The sequence below is a fragment of the Gopherus evgoodei genome, chromosome 9 (assembly GCF_007399415.2).
Source record: "Gopherus evgoodei ecotype Sinaloan lineage chromosome 9, rGopEvg1_v1.p, whole genome shotgun sequence".
Taxonomy (NCBI): Eukaryota; Metazoa; Chordata; order Testudines; family Testudinidae; genus Gopherus; species Gopherus evgoodei.
Window position 1 is genome coordinate 7,939,499 of NC_044330.1, and position 14,890 is coordinate 7,954,388.

Consider the following 14,890-nt stretch of genomic DNA (forward strand, 5'->3'; position numbering starts at 1 on the left):
TCTTGAGAACCACTAACAAGAAACCCACCCTGTAAGCAAGCTGAAAGCTGAGAACTTGTGCAGAGAGGGAGCAAAGTCAGCTTGGAACAGCTGGCCTCCAAAGATTCAGAAAGAGTCAGGAGCAGAAGTGTGCCAGAGATGGAGAGCTGCAGAAGGGAGGGAAATGAAGCTTAAAACAAACCAAGTTACCGTCTGATCTAAGCCATTTGGATTTGATAAATGGAGTGTCGCCAGGTTATCCAGGAAATCCAAATTCAGTGTATGGAAGTGATGTCCTTTATCCAGCTGCTTACACCACATCCATCACTATAATATCTAAGCACTTGCGTCCACCCACTGAAGCACTCAGAGCACATGTTGCAGAGAATTACTTAGTTACATTACCTGAACTTACCAGAACTTCAGTCTCTTGAAACAAGCAGACATCTCTTAGTGCTTCAGGAGTTCTTCCCAATTAAGATTCATATGCTAGTTTAAGCATTACTGCAAATGTGGCTTGGGTCACCACTACAGTATCTCCTTTTAGAAGCGCACCACAGCCCATCAGGGGAAAACCTTGTAAAACAACTGCACAAAAAATAAAATTGGGCTGCAGTTTTAATGTTGTCCAGAGCCAAGCAATATCAGCTACACAAAGAGGAGGAGATGTGACAGTGGGTTAGTTCAGTAACTTCCCTCTGCTGCACGACTAGCTGCAAATTCTGCACAAGGCCCTAAATGGACATGAGTTGGAGGCCCTGCTCCTAGTCCAAGGAAATTTGTCCACAAAGGAGAAACAGTGTAATTTAACTCAGTGTGAGCTGATTGACAGGGTCCATCAAGAGACCTAGTTTTGGAATAGCAGGAGATGCTGCAAGATAGTAGAGATGCATAATGAAGCACTTCTAGTGCTTACCTAGTCTATAAGGGTTGCCACCAGTCTCAGCCTCACCCCATCTCTCCACATCCTGTAAGACTAGCCAGTAGGATGCTCAATCCACAGATTTCCTTCAGGTAGGACAATGCATGAGAACTCATCTTGCTTGAAAACTTCAAAAGCTGGAGGCCAGCTGCACTCTGCTTAGTTTTTTGTTCTTGTGCAACTCACTGTTCAGTGAGTTACTCATTCCCTCCATGAGCACAGTCCACAGAGGATATTACTCTGCCACAGCAGCTCCCAGATAGGGAATTCAGTCCAAGCTGCAGAGGCTCGTGTACAGTTCTGGAGGCCCCAAGTTCATGGCCAGTAACACGGCTTGTGCTTTCACTTCCTCACTGAGTGGTGCATTCAGCCACAACACAAGTGACAGGATTGAGAAATTAATTTCTTTTCCCTTGAGTCAAAGAGGAGTCCTATGACTATCTGTCTGGCCTGAGGCACCCTAGTTCGCACCAGCTCCAATACAAAGCACAAGCCCTGGGGAGAGATGAAGGGACTGCAATCATCAGCTTGTTCCCGGTATTTTTAAATCCACTTTATGGTGGCTGATCTTTTATTAGAACTGAACATTCAGTTTCTGACCCTTCTGATTCCACAGAAGATTCCTCAGAGCTTCTGCTACAAGTTAGATTCTGCTCACTGATAGAGGGGTGCCCGACCAATCTCTCAGCCCTCAAGAACCCGTCCTGGCTATCATGCAACTTGTTTCAGGAACAACACTCAGTAAATTGTAACAGCACGCTAGGAACTTGATGTTTTTTTGGACTCTCACCCATGTCAGATGTGCCAATGCCAGAACACCAGCCTGATTTACACAGATATCAACAGGTCCTGTAATTGAAGCACAGCACTGGAAAGAATCTGTGAGTGCTGGGTAGGCTGGGCTGGATTTGTCAAGTGACAGAGAAGTCACTTCTGCTTTCCTACAAGCCGGGGAGGTTAACAGCTAGGGATAACCTTGTGACAAGAAGTCATTACAAAGGTGACAGTTTTGTCATGGCAAGAAGTGGGAAAGTCACAATTTTAATTTAAGGGAAACTGTGGCACATACTGTACTCATCAGCCATTTGCAGTGGGAAATGAGAAGAGTTACCAACACACTTTACAAGTGTTTTATGCTATTAACATTTAATTAACCATGTCAAATTCTGGAAAATCCAGATTCTGCTACACTGGCCATGTCAGAGGCTCAAAACTGGGATCTGAGCTCTCTCTGCAGAGGGCCCATCGGATGCAGAAAATCTTCTGTAAGAGATTAGGATGACCATAGAACTCATTGCTTTCAGAACAGAGTGCGAGACTGCCCTTCCACATAACCTTCTCACAGTAAAAATATGTAAACATAAAACATGATTATGCACCACTCTCCCCAGCAGGGACAAGAATCAACTTTCACATAAGCCACTCCAGTATCAAGGGGGATGAGTGCAGGACAGATGCAAAGTCCCAGTGGGGCAGGCAGAAAAGCAAAGTTACACACACACCATCAAACAGTGGAATTTTCATAGCAAGCTAGTTTCCAATTTCATGCCAGGGTTAAGATCGTTTAGGAGCACAGCTTTTTCCATGAGGGACCTGATGGTCCCTGCAACTTGCACCTCTTCGATGGGAAGTGTTAATGATTACAATGCTAGCCACCGTGCAAGCTGGTGGGCTACACTAACTGGGATTTGCCCCAAGCCCTTGTTAAGTCAAGTGTCAGGAGGAGGCACGGGGACGGGATCAGATCGAAGCAATCTGCCCCTCAGCTTGCAAATGGAAACCAACCCAGAACTCTTTAAACAAATAAAAGGGGGAGGGGTAATCCCACTGATTTCCAAGGCCCTAGGTCCTATGAGGACACATGAGATCTAAATTATGCAGCAGAGACCCCAAATAGTGCATCACTGCTTCCTCCAAGCCCTTTCCCCTTCACCACCACCCCTCATCTAATCCAGTCAGGGCTCTGTGTGTAACTGATGTATTCCAATATAATTTTTTTTATGCTTCTCCCGATGTTCAATGTTCCTTATGCAGCAGATCAGTGTAACTATGCTGTATAAGGTGTGGGTTGGGAACTGTTTGGACACAGAGCAGTTGGGGGTTTTGACACTCATGAAGATATGGAAGCTGGTTTTGGTGTCCAAGAAGGGTCTGATGCTTTTGGAACTGGGGAGAGGATCTATCCCCTCTTTCTCTCACTCTTTTGAGCAGTAGCAGAGGAACTAAAAGTTGAAAGAGGGAGTTTTAATTTCTTGTTCCGCAGCCCAGCAACTTGCTGCTTCACTGCGTACCTCCCCTGACATCTGCCCCTACATGAAAATTTGACACGTACGTACGTTAGCTGGATGTTTATGCAAAAGTGATCAGCCATGTAAAATAGTTCATGCTAGCACTCAAACTGTCGTCATGTTTCTGAATTAAACCCCCCACTGGAATGAACTGGGCAGCTGCAGACTCAGGCAAACATCACAACATTAGTTTAGTATCTTCCCAACCATAAAGGCCAAGGATCACCACTTTTGCTTAAATGAAAGCTAAGCTTCTGAAGCAAAGTTATGTGGCAATTTAAAAACAATCCACAATTTTGCAGCAGTGTAAGTCACAATCACATTATGCACAAGGCTTTGCTTACCTCATGTTACTGGAATATTTTTCTATGCTTATTCATTTCTCTGTGTCTTTTGGTTCTAGCCAAGCGCAGAAGTCTTGCAAGAGGCTATACTCACTGTATCAATCAGGTCAGTGTTTGTAAGCTTTGGTATTGTGAGATTTCCAGTTCAAAGTGAATATGTAAAGGGAACCTTACTATTACAGTCCACCCTGTTCTATTGCTTAGGTCAGGCAGTAAGGAACATGGCAGTGTTTTCCATCTAACTTTACCTTGCCTCAAAAGCCCTTTCCTTACTGTGGAAGAAATAATGCACTGGTTAAATCCAGCAGCCATGAGTCTGAAACTATTTTTGACTGGGATCAGATTTAATGGAATCAGAAGGTCAACTATTGCAAAGTCAAGAGTAAAATTAAATATATGGAGCAAGCCCAGAGCAGTTAATCTGTACGAAGTGTAGGACTGTTTGATCTCTTTAGAAAACCTGATAACTTCAAGGACAAAACATATGTTAAACAGCAGCAGTGGAGCAGCCTCTTAACAATAGCTGACCCTGTATTTAATAGTGCTCATGCCAGATCCAGGGTGACTGCTAAATTAGAAGTCTGTTCCATAGCTAGAGTTTGATGTCTGCACGTTCTTGCAGGCAAGGAATGGACAAGAGTTAAGGCTTAGCCACCTCTAGCTGCTGGTTAGTAAATGAACAGAATTACAGTCTAACAAGGCTAAAGCAAAAAGGGACAGATATGCTGGTCTTGAAATTGGATTGGACACTTTAGATTGAAACCCTACCCTCTTCCCCCTCACCCCCAATGGTTCTGGGCTGTGGAGTGGGATTTTTTTTGTTTGGGACACATATCTAGCGCTCAGAAAACATAGGGCGCACCTTCCCCCCAGATCTGCCTGTTTTTTTCACTTGGCAAATTTACATTACAAGGACAAAGGTTACGTCAAGGGACAGGTCCCAAGAGACGATGTTCCTGGATTTGTTTTCAACTCTGTATTCTGTCAGGTTGTATTTGCACTGGAACCAGCCAGGGCCCAAAACACAATTCCAGCCTAGGTGACTCCCTCACTATTGCCAAATACAAGCCCTGGCTGGCTGCTATTAGTTGAGAACTAGTCTCTAGATGGAGGAGCGGTTGGAATCTTTGGCCAGAGATAATGCTACAAAAGACTCTTCCTTTCCACCCACTCCTGAGGTGCCTACAATCTCAGTCCTGCTGCCTGTACCAGGATGCTCCTCATACTCTTGTTCCAGCAGGGCCAGAAGACAAGAGTCCCTGGTTAGACAAGTCGGGGGTGTTCATGCTTCTGGAGGCGCACAGGGACAGCTGAAGCAGCAGCTAGTTTACTTAGCGTAATGTCAGCATGTGGTTTTGTAACCAACAGCTGCTTTCCTCAAATCAGCAGAATCACTTCACCGGGACCCATCAATGTGATGGAGCAGGGGTTCCCAAACATCACTGTAGCACAACCCCCTTCTGACAACAAAAATTACTACACCACCCTGGCAGGGTTATTTTCAAATTTAGAAAGATAAAGGACAAATAAAAATAGTCAAGAATTAAAGTAACCATTGGTGAGGGAAAAAACAGGCCCATCTATATTAGCCAACTGCAGGATCAAGGCCTAAACCTCATATCCTAGATTTGGTATGAAATCAGCCATTTTCTGCATTATTTTTAAAGTTACTCTAGATACTTCAGTGCATATGGAGTTTATTTCATTGTTCCACTTTGCTGCCATTTTAATCCTTTGTCACTTTCGTAGGAAGATGAACCCTCCAGCCCCTTTTCACCTTAGGGTTGCCAACTTTCTAATCACACAAAACCAAACACTCTTGTGCCACCCCCAATCTCACTCCTTTCCTGAGGCCATGCCTCTGCCCCACCCCCTGCTCACTCCATCCCCCTCCCTCCATCGCTCTCTCCCCCACGCTCACTCAGCTGGGGCAGGTGGTTGGGATGCGGCAGGGTGTGAGGACTCTGGATGAGGGTGGTGGCTCCAGGGTGGGGACAGAAATGAGGGGTTCAGGGTATGGGAGTGGGCTCTGGGCTGGGGAAGGAGGTTGGGGTGTGGGAGGGGATGAGGACTCCATCTGGGGGTGAGGGCTCTGGGGTGGTGCAGAAGATGAGGGGTTTAGGGTGCAGGAGGGGGCTCTTGGCTGGGACTGAGGGGTTCAGAGTGCAGGAGGGGGCTCCAGGCTGGAGGTTGGGGAACGGGCTCTGGCCAGGCAGCACTTGCTTCTAGGAGCCACCTAAGGTGACTGGCATGTCCTTCCAGCTCCTAGGCTCAGAGGGCAGCCAGGTGGCTCTGTGTGCTGCTCCTGCCTGCAAGCACCACCCCCACAGCTCCCATTGACCGTGGTTCCCAGTCAATGGGAGCTGCGGAGTCGGCACTTGAGGTGGGGGCAGCGCGTGGAGACATGCCGGCTGCTTCCAGGAGCCGCACGGAGCCAGGGCAGGTAGGGAGCCTGCCTTAGTCCCGCTGACCAGACTTTTAGTAGCCTATTAAAATCTCCCAGATTGCTTTCAGTTGTCACTGGGAGATCCATGCTGATTCCGGTAGACTTCCAGCCAATCTGGGAGAGTTGGCAACCCTACTTCACCAACCCCTCGAAGCACATTGAGGGTTAAGGCCTTCGAACTAGCTTCTCCTCTCAGCTCTCACCACAGGCACCTTCCACCATTCCCACCCCCAAGGCTTTTGGTTGCAGCAGGGCTGTGATGTCACTGTGTGCCTGCTCAGAGCCCACCCCATGGCAGGGGAGAAAGGGGCTTCTTGCCCCACACATCACAAAACGTGCCCTGTCCCATTGTCTGAGGCAAGCAGGGACCAGGATATGGGCCTTGCAGGAGGCAGATTCAATGGACACAATAGGGTGGGCCCATTCGATCAGCCGGTCGAACTTCTGCATTAATTCTTATGCCTCCGTGCTCACCGGCACAGCAACATACCTCATGAAAATCTGGCCCTGAGACCAGTGCTTCATTTGTAATGAAAAAGGTGCCAGGGCTCAAGCATTTTTTATTTTCATAACTAATGCAGCAAGCCCAGAGGGGCCAGGCCCCAGAGCTGACAGGCCCAGAGGTGCCAGGGATATGAACTGCCAAGCCTAGAGGTGCCGGGGCTCAGTCCTGGCACAAATGAAGCCCTGCCTGAGTTTCATGGGAAAGTGCTCAGCACCTGGCAGCTCCCACTGTGACACTTAAGGCCAGCTTTTTCAAGAAAGCGCAGCACCTCAAGTGTACCCAATATGCTGAGTCTTTGGAAAAAATCCAGATACTTCTTTAGGTAGAGAGAAAAACAAACAAACCAAACCAAACCAAAAAAAACACAGGCTCTTTTGAAACTCGAATCCTAATTGTGATGCTGAGCCCTTCTGAAAACTCAGGCCTGTTTTTACAGCAACCACCAGGAAAAATCTCTAATTAGTGCAGGATGCAGCAGCAGCAGCTGCCTCCTTCCCAGGCTGAGCAGCCAGGACAGCCCTACACCTGCCTTGCACTCTTCACTGGCAACGCCTGAAGTGCAGCATGATTTTTAGACTGGCCTAATTCACTCTGGAGACCACAAGAGCATTTTTCTGGGCCTCCTACTGACCAGCACCTGAGCTCTGAGTAGAGGAGTGACAGAGCCCAAAGATCCATATTGGATAGCACTAGTGTGTTACCCTTAGTGGCTGGTTCAGCTGGTATGTCTACGCTGCAATTAAAAACCTGCAGTTGGCCCATGCCAGCTAAGGGGCTGTTTAATTGCAGTGTAGACGTTCAGACTCAAGCTGCAGCTTGAGCTCTGGGACCCTCCCACTGCACAGAATCCTGGGGGAGGCGGGTGGTGGTCACAAGGTTATTTTAGGGAGAGGGGTCACAGTATTGCCGCCACCCTTCCTTGTGCGCTGCCTTCAGAGACGGGCAGCCAGAGAGCAGCGGCTGTTGGCTGGGTGCCCAGCTTTGAAGGCAGCGCCGTGCCAGCAGCAGATTTGAAGTAAGAGTAGCAATACCGCAACCCCTCCCCCCACCATCACAATAACCTTGCGCGCACACACACACACACCACTCCTTTTTGGGTCAGGATTCCTACAATGACAACACTGTGAAATTGCAGATTTAACTCTGAAACCATGAAATTTACATATCAGAGGGGTAGCCGTGTTAGTCTGGATCTGTAAAAGCAGCAAAGAATCCTGTGGCACCTTATAGACTAACAGATGTTTTGGAGCATGAGCTTTCGTGGGTGAATACCCACTTTGTCAGATGCATGTCACCCATGAAAGCTCATGCTCCAAAACATCTGTTAGTCTATAAGGTGCCACAGGATTCTTTGCTGCTTTTACATGAAATTTATGATTTTTAAAATCCTATGACCATGACATTGACCAAAATGGACTGTGAATTTGGTGGGGCCCTACTCATAATTTACCAAGGCTGCCAGTTCACAGGGACAACAGTGAAACCAAACAGCCCCTTCTGCCAGTCTCTTGTGCTGACCCACTCACTGGGAGTCCTGAGCTTGTCTGGGCTCTCCTTGCACCACTGCCTCCCTACAAACATCACACAATGGAGCGGGGTGGGTGCTTGTAGAGACACCTCAAAATCCTAGAACCAGCCCTGAAAGCAATGCTTCTGCTCCAGAGGATGAAAGTTAGTACAGCCTAGCCAGGCTGGCCCAGCACCTTAACTGAGCTCTTGTATCTCTCAGGGATCCAGGGGCTTCCATTTCCCCAGTCTGGTAACTCAGCTGCAGGAACAGTTCATCCCAGGTATCCCTGCTTGGCATGATAGACAGACTTAGGAGCCCTATCATACCGTGCAGAGTAACAGAAGTGCCCCATGGAGCAATCCCAGTAACTGGGAGGAGAACCTGATGGGGTTGTATAGGAGGATCACAAACATTATCAGGCGCGTCAATCGGTGGCATTGGCTAAGAGGCAATACATGAATTCATAGATGGTTACACAGAAAGATCACGTGCCAGCTAGGGCTCCCTGCACTTCGCACCTTCACTCCCCTGCTCCCAATAATGGCTGCTTGGGAGGTGTAACCCTGAGCTCAGATTGGGTGAACGTGGGTTTGTTCTGCAGCATCCGGAGCTATCAGAGGGGTGTTTGAATCACTGCACAGTCTGGAAGTCACTGCTTCAGCCAGCACCTGTGTACGTCAGTGGCTCTCAACCTATCCAGACTACCGTGCCTCTTTCAGGAGCCTGATTTGTCTTGCGGACCCCCAATTTCACCTCATTTCAGAACTATTTACTTACAAACTCAGACATAAAAATACCAGTCACAGCACACTGTTACTGAAAAAAACTGCTGACTTTCTCATTTTTACCATACAATTATAAAAGAAATCAATTGGACTATAAATATTATACTTCCATTTCAATATAGAGTCTACAGAGCAGTATAAACAAGCCATTGTCTGTATGAAACTTTAGTTTGTTCTGACTTCACTAGTGCTTTTTATGGAGCCTCTTGTAAAACTAGCCAAACTATTAAAACTATGTACAACTATTTAGATGAGCTGATGTACCCCCCGGAAGACCTAGGCGTATCCCTGACTGAAAACCACTGGTGTAAGTGACTCAGACAAGACTCATCTCAGGAGAGGCTTCTGCAGCTAGGCAGTTGCCTTGTGTTTGATTAGGGTAGCATTAAAAGCTCCCCTGGCAGAGCAGCTAGAAGGCTTCAGACCAGCCACCCATCTGGGATTCAGAGGGACATTAGCAAGTCAGCATGTGTTTGTTACTCACCAGCATGCCCTCTTCAAGGCTGGACAGGGACATTTCCCCTCTGGCCTGGTGACATGCCATTTAAAACAGGGTTCCTCCTCACAGTAGAGCGGAAATTAACGTACTCCCATTGCAATTGGTTAACCGCTTGACAGCTGCGTTCCTCTGTGCTGCAGCCAGACACAGGTCACCCTCTCTCCAGGCAGGCACACTTGACAGCAGTGAAGTTAACAGCTGTGATGGTGCAAGCAGCCATGTGGCTCTGGGGATGGGGTGTCTGGATTGGCTCATCCTCCCTGTGCAGCAGAAAAGCAGAGAGATGGTCAGAAACGGTGACCTTAAAATATACATAGAACCATGGCTACAGGATGCAGCAGATTGGAAAATAGATGTAGCAGGTGAAGGACCTGTCCATCCACCCTCTTTGAGAAGGGGAGCAGGTCAGATGGTGGGCCACAAGGACTTGGAATGGAATAATCTGTGTGGTGCAAGGAACAGTCTCCCCCTACCCTCAAACTGGCGGGCGGCACAGAATTCTGATCCTGCTACTGCATGCACTAGCAGCTAGAGCACAGGGCTGGGAATCAGGAGATCTGAGTTCTATTCACAACTTGGCCAAGATTATGTGACCTTGGGCAACTCACTGTCTCCCTCTACTGCAGTTTCCCCAGCTGTGACACAGGAATAACACTTCAGCATGGCACTGTGGAACCCCTTAGAGGAAGCTTCTGGACAACTGGAAGGTACCTCCAGAGAGAGCAAGGGGGTTTCTTTGTTCAGCACAGTAGCTGCTCCCAGAGCACTACCTCCACTGCTGCTAACCTCCAGCAGCATTACAGTAACTCTGCTTAAGGCAGGGATAGGGAGAAACCAGGGATGCATTAGCAACATTAAATTTTAAATGAAGCAAAAAACTTTACAGGAGAAGTGGTCCTGGGAGACCAGCAGGTACCATTATCTGGGAGCCTGGCTGGCGAGGGATTGGCCAAAGCTGAAGAACAAGAACAAAGCCGTTGAGGTAAGATGGACAGCAGGCACTGCGGTTCCTCCATGAGCAAAGGAGGCTCTGCCCAACTCTTGAACTGGAGCCAGGAACTCTTCCCTTTGGCAAACCCCCCGCCCCTTAGGGTGGACCAGAGCCCAAGCCCACTCCCAGTGTCCAGCCCAGGGAAAGTGCTGGCCTACCATGCCACACCTGAGGAATGGGGGTTTGGAAGAGATTCAGAGATTGTACAGAACTTTTACAGTCATCTAGTTTGACCTCCTGCGTAACACAGGTCAGCAAGTTTCATCAGTAATGACTCGATCCAGCCCATAGCTTCTGGCTGAGCTACTGCATCTCTTTCAGAGAGGTCCAGTCTTGATTTAAATACTGCTAGTGCTGGAGAATCCAACACCTCCCTAGGTAAGTGGTTCCAAAGGTGAATTACCCTCACTGTTAAAAATGCGTACCCTAGTGCTAGCCACTGCTTAGCCTCAGCTGCCAGCCACTGGATCTCAGAATGCCTTTTTCAGCTAGGTTAAAGAGCATTCTGCAATCAGAAATCTTCTCCCCACCTAGATGCTTGTTACCTGATCAAGTCTATCCCTGGGATAAATTTATTAGTTGAAGCCTCTTTAGTCTCATTACAAGGCCCTTCAGTAGTAATAATGCCATTCATTTTCCATCTATTTACACTGAAAGGTCTTTGGAGCTGGGACCCTACCTTGCTATGTGCTTGTACAGCCCCTAGCCCAACAGCACCCCAGTCCAGATGGGGGCATCTTGTATGACTACCACTGACTAAGCCAGGTGGCCAAGGTGCTGTAGAATAAGGTGACTGCCTTGTGTGTCTCACAGGACCAGGAGAGCAAGAGATGGAAGAGACCAATTAAGTCCCAGCTGGTCTCTCTCAGCCCAGGACATAGCTGGGGTTTTAATTTAAGATTGGGGTGGAGGAGGAAAGAGAAACAAGACAAAAAGCAGAAGAGCAGCAAGATAGTCCTGGGGAAAACAGTGCCCCACATAGTTTGGGGGATGCAAGGGTGGGGGGAGAAGAGAGACAAAGGAGCAGTCCCATGCCTGTTTCTGTAATTACAGGTACAACCCAAGTACACCTCTGTCTCAGGGGTCACACCTGGGCCTTTAAGAGATGCAACCCTCTCCACACAGCTGTGTGGCCAGGGCTGTTCTGCTGCCTCCACAAGCTACAGGGTAGCCACTTCAGGGTGCAGCAAGGAGTCACAGGACCATCCATGGGAAACTTTGTCTGGCTGCCAAAGGGAAGTATCTGCCTTCCCCCACTGCAGGCCTCTGAACTGCTGGGCTCCAGAGAAACATTTCATGTTCTGTAAAGATACATAACAGCCACTCCCCACCTATAATCTCCCTAAACTACTCTGTGCACTGGCCTTCTAAAGCATGTGTGTCTGGGTGCTGGAGCAGGGCTAATTGGCAGCACCTGTTCTCAGCTCCACACCTGACCAAAGTCCAGTCTGAGTCAGAGATAGGGGAGCTTTTGAGTCCCCAGCTCTCTGCTCTCCTGGCCTCACAAGGGGCTAGGGGAGAGAATAAGGATATAACTTCACTGCAGCAATTGCCTGGGTTGGGACCAGGGTTGGCCCCCTCAGCCCAGGTGTGAGTGGCTGCAAAGCTACATCTGAGCTACTGTGTCCTGACTCGCTAGTGTGTGTTGCTGGGACTTCTGAAGGCACAACCCATTGTCCTTAATGCTGCAGGGAGCTGAGCTGCTCCATGGTCCTTTCCCAGTGATGTGCACCGAGCGAGGAGCTGGGGAAGGGAGGGCAGCCAGTGACTTGTAGGAGAGTTTGTCTGCCTGTCTGGGCACAAGGCAGGGAACTGTGGCAAGGCATGAGAGGACCAGAGCACACAGATGGCTTAGCCTGTGGACCTGCTGCAACATGGGTGCATTACCAGAGTGCAAGAAGAACCCTGGCTCTAACCCACCCCCTAGCCACACCAGCTAGCCCAGAGTGAAGGTTCTGTGTGTGGACAGGAGGTGGGTTAGGAATAACACTTGGATAAGAGCCCAGGTAACTCTCCAGAGAACAGAGACCCCAAAGAGAGATTACCAATAGGCCAAGACCTTGAGACTGCTTGTTAAGTCTACAGGAATAGCTTAATGGGAAGAACATAGATCTGGATGATCTGTATGTCCCTGAGCAGAGCAGTCCTGTCACATGCTCGTCCCATGCTCTACTGCTGGGAAAAAAGCCCTCTGGGCATTTCTCAGTCACTAATACAAAAAGCCCCGTGTGTAATCTGGGATAAACCAGGTCAGCTAGTAGCAAAGTTCTCTGGTTACCCATTCTCATCGCCAGCTCCCTCTCAACTCACCTATAATGTGCTAGGAGTCATTGCACTGGGAGCAGCAAAGATTAGGCCTGCTACCCATCCTTTGTAGGGGGGAAGAATCCTAGAAGCATCCAGACAGATTAAAATAAGCGATAGCCCCTGCAGTGTTTATAGTGTCAAAAAAATCATAACATTTGATTGTCTCTTCCTGCATCACCTCCTCCCAAGGATTACTAGGCTAGCTATACCCAGCCCCAATGCACTGGGCAGGGGGCAGCCAGCACCCATAGCCCTATGGAATGGGGGCAGGGAGGACATTAAAACCAAGATAATAAAGGCATGACAGGGCTAATCTTGTGTGGTTAAAGCACAGGACCAGGAGCCAGATTAGTTCAGTTCCTGGCTCTGGCCCTGCCTTGCTTTCTGATCATGAACAAGTCACGTCGCCTCTCCATGACTCAGTTTCCCCATCTGCAAAGTAAAGATAGTGATGCTGCTTTGCCGGGCAGGGACGTTGAGAAGCCCAGTTCATTCATGCTTGGAGACATCTTGGGTAGGAGGGGCAAGGGATCTAGTTTTGTTCTACAAAAAGTGTCTTGGGGTCCCAAATCTCTGCAGGACCTGTTCAAAGAAATTCCCCTCCAATACACCAAGCAGTATGGGCCTCAGCACCTCAGGTTTCCTCATGTAGACAAAGGACCGACTCAGCCTTGCACAGACTAGGACTCCGTATCTGAGCTACAGGAGCAGCAAAAAGTGCTGGGTTTTAATCCAGTTCTGTCAAGTGATCTTTATATCACTGCAGCCACAGACTGTTCTGCTTTGAACCACACACCCCGCCCTGTTCCTTTCATGGATGAAAAAATCAGGCCATCCTCCTAGCTGGGTCTCTCTGTGTGTGCACCACTTCTGCCTGCAGGATGGAGGCAATTTAGCCTGTGCCTGTGGGGGAGGAAGTTCTCTGTGCAAAGCAGAAGCAGCCTGCATTTTTTTTTTTTACAGCTGCAGGCCCTGAGTTCTATTCTGGATGTCACCTAAGATGCTATGATGCCTGTGGCCCAAATTCTGCCCTTCCTTGCATCTCATGTTGTCACTGACACCTGTGCAAAGTCGGTGTCAGATGACACCAACTCAGAATTCCCCAATCCCTCCCGCAGATGGGGGTGTTGTTACATCCACTGTGCACAGGTGCAGGTGCCAGTAGCAATACCTGCTGCAGGGAGACTCAGGCTCCGTAGGTTTCCAGCCATGGCTATTCGCAAGCCTGAAGGATCAAAGTTTATTGTTGTTGTTATTTATTGTACTTGTATTACCGTAGCATCTGGAGGCCCTCCCTGTTCAAGTCGAGGCTCCCCAGGTCCTGGGTGCTGCACAAACGCACAGGAACACACAGTCCCTGCCCCATGGGGCAATAATCTCTTTTGAAATGAGGCATGAGTGAGTGCGATGAACAATAGGTGGAGTGCGGCAGAGAGGCCAAGGGTAACCGTGACACCGTCAGTGGTTACACAGGCAAATAACGGGCACAACTCAATGGGTCCCAAAACAATAAAAGCGTCTGCTCAAGCTGGCTACTGAAAAATCATGTGATTTCAGGCCTTCCTCTGAAGTTAAGTTCTGGGCCCCTTGGAATGAGATCTCTGAGCCCTGTATGCACAATATTGGGGATTACTGGTGGGGTGAGGGCGGCGGGGTTGATATTGGTGTCAAGTTGCCCTCTCCTTAGAACAAGGTGCCCTGCAGCAGAGGCGGCATCCAGGACATTGCAGGGCTCAGAAACACACAGACAGCTTTGGCTTGGCCAAGCCCTGCCACCCGGTGTCTGCTCCACAGGTGACAAAAGCGGGACGGACAGCAGCAGTGCTGCCTGCGTCCTGAACTGACAAATCAGGTGCCAGCAGCTGTTAGAACAGAGTCAATGGGGAAATCTTGCTCTCGTCCTCAGCCTCCCCAACAGCTCAGAGATCTGTGGTCTGTTTCCAGGGCCTCATGCATTGGGCTAAAGGCAGGCACAGCCAGGGAGGACCTCTGCTCCCCAAAACAAGGAAACTAGTAGGGCCGCTTCCTCCTGCAGAAGTGAAACAGCCCTGCCTTGGAGACAGGGCAGCAGAGGCAGAGCAATAGCTCTAACTAGTGGCTGACAGGTGAAGGGCGAGTGCTGGGGTGGGGTGCAATAAAGATGGGCCACGGGGGATGGTCAGGTTTTGACAAAAGGCAGTAAGAGGCAAGTCCCCGAGTCCAAGCTGATTACAAGAGGGGCGCTAGGGCTGGAGAGCAGCTGCACGGAGTGGGCTCTCCTGGGAGAGAGCTGCCACTGTTTCCCAGACTCTAAGGAACAAGGGAATTATTCTGT